At 63.3% G+C, this 2500-nt stretch overlaps 1 pseudogene; it reads right to left on the reverse strand.

The window, feature by feature from the left end:
• LOC126146967 (large subunit ribosomal RNA) overlaps window positions 1-2500 on the reverse strand; it is a 7661-nt pseudogene that overhangs the window by 3305 nt on the left and 1856 nt on the right.

Raw genomic sequence — 2500 nt, forward strand, 5'->3', positions numbered from 1 at the left:
GAATCAAACGCCTTAGAGACGTCGATCGACGCCACAAAAACAGAGCGACAGGAGCGAACTGCGTCGGTGAGAGCAGTGTCCAAGATGAAGGTGTTTTCCAACATCCCATCCCGGGGGATGAATGCCCGTTGACGTTCGTCCACAGCACAAGCACGCATCAGGCGTGACGCGAGAACCTTGTGAAAGGTCCGCGCCAACACCGAGCAGACCGTAATGGGGCGAAAGTCAGCGGGGGATGTTGGTGCAGCCGTTTTGGGGAGTAGTATCGTCCGCGCGCGAAGCAGACTCTCGGGGAGGGCGCGGGCCAGGAGGAAGAGGTTCAAGAGTTTCTCCAGGACTTCGTGCGGCAGACGCCGCAGCTCCGCTGGGGTAAGGCCGTCCGGCCCGGCTGCCGACCCCCTGGGCGGCAAGGCAGCAGCGACCTCCTCACGTGTGACCGGCCCCCACAGGCACTCGGGAGCGACAGGCTCCGAGTGCGGGAGAAGGCGGTCACGGATGAAGCCGGCGGTGGAGATCGGCTTCTTGGTGAAGAGGTCCGCCCAGAAGTCCAGCAGACCGGGGATGTCAGGTGGCGGCTGCAGCAGGGTGCCGTCCAGCAGGCCACGCACGCAACGCGCACGCGACCTGCGGAAGGCGTCCTGCGTCCGCGCGTACTCCCAACGGCGCCGCTTGCGCTTCTGCAGCGGCGGGGCGGCAGGCGGCCGCTTGGATGGTTGGCGCGGCCGCTGTGTCCTGGTACTCGTCCTCTCCCTCCTGGACCCGACCGACGCAAGGGCATCCGGGAGCATGCCCAGGATGACCTCAGGCGGCGTACCCCGCCCCAGACCAACAACTCGGTCCAGGGCAGAGAAACGCTGGGCGGAAGCAGGCAGCTCCGCGAGATGCTCCCAGATGGCGGCGTCAGTCGGCCCCTCCGCAGGCGGCCCGGTGGTGTCGGCCGCGAAGTCCGCAGCTGCGTCGTCGGACGGCGCAGCGCCATCGCCCGCGTCAGGCGGCTGCGTCCCCGCTCCCCGGCGGGACGCCGGCTCTTCCCCCCGACCGATCTCAAGTGCCTCCATGAATTCGCGGACAAGCTGCTTGTGGGCAGCTTGCCGCCGTCGGCACTTGATTGCCTCAAGCGTTCGGTCGGGGAACATCCTAATCAGCTCTTGGTTGACAAAGAAGAACCGAGCGTCCCTCTCAAGGAACAGTTCCGCCTCCGCTTTGGCGAGCGAAAGGACTTCTTCTTCCGTCCACCTCGCGCGGTGCCTCTCCGTGATGATCTCCGCGTTGGTGGCCGCCAGGTGTTGGCGGCGGCGGTGGACCCCGAGGCCGTTCTTGGTCGTAAATGTGCGGTGGCACTCTCTGCAGGCAAATGTAGCTACACAATCCATCGGATTCTCGACTCGGCCGGTTGGCCGGATAGGTGCTGGGGTAGCTGGGGTGGCACCTTCAGCGGAAGGGCCACCTTTTCTTCTCTCTTCTGTGCTGCCCCCAAGAGAGTCATAGTTACTCCCGCCGTTTACCCGCGCTTGCTTGAATTTCTTCACGTTGACATTCAGAGCACTGGGCAGAAATCACATTGCGTCAACACCCGCTAGGGCCATCGCAATGCTTTGTTTTAATTAGACAGTCGGATTCCCCCAGTCCGTGCCAGTTCTGAGTTGATCGTTGAATGGCGGCCGAAGAGAATCCGCGCACCCGCGCGCCCCCGGAGGAGCACGCTAAGGCGGACGCGGCCTCGCAGCAAGGAAGATCCGTGGGAGGCCAAGGCACGGGACCGAGCTCGGATCCTGCGCGCAGGTTGAAGCACCGGGGCACGAACGCCGCGCAGGCGCGCGCATCCTGCACCGCCGGCCAGCACGAGGCCAACCAACGGCGAGAGCAGACCACGCCCGCGCTAAACGCCCGCACTTACCGGCACCCCTACGGCACTCACCTCGCCCAGGCCCGGCACGTTAGCGCTGACCCACTTCCCGACCAAGCCCGACACGCCCCGATCCTCAGAGCCAATCCTTATCCCGAAGTTACGGATCCAATTTGCCGACTTCCCTTACCTACATTATTCTATCGACTAGAGGCTCTTCACCTTGGAGACCTGCTGCGGATATGGGTACGAACCGGCGCGACACCTCCACGTGGCCCTCTCCCGGATTTTCAAGGTCCGAGGGGAAGATCGGGACACCGCCGCAACTGCGGTGCTCTTCGCGTTCCAAACCCTATCTCCCTGCTAGAGGATTCCAGGGAACTCGAACGCTCATGCAGAAAAGAAAACTCTTCCCCGATCTCCCGACGGCGTCTCCGGGTCCTTTTGGGTTACCCCGACGAGCATCTCTAAAAGAGGGGCCCGACTTGTATCGGTTCCGCTGCCGGGTTCCGGAATAGGAACCGGATTCCCTTTCGCCCAACGGGGGCCAGCACAAAGTGCATCATGCTATGACGGCCCCCATCAACATCGGATTTCTCCTAGGGCTTAGGATCGACTGACTCGTGTGCAACGGCTGTTCACACGAAACCCTTC

This window comes from Schistocerca cancellata, unplaced genomic scaffold (genome assembly GCF_023864275.1).
Source record: "Schistocerca cancellata isolate TAMUIC-IGC-003103 unplaced genomic scaffold, iqSchCanc2.1 HiC_scaffold_838, whole genome shotgun sequence".
Classification (NCBI taxonomy): domain Eukaryota; kingdom Metazoa; phylum Arthropoda; class Insecta; order Orthoptera; family Acrididae; genus Schistocerca; species Schistocerca cancellata.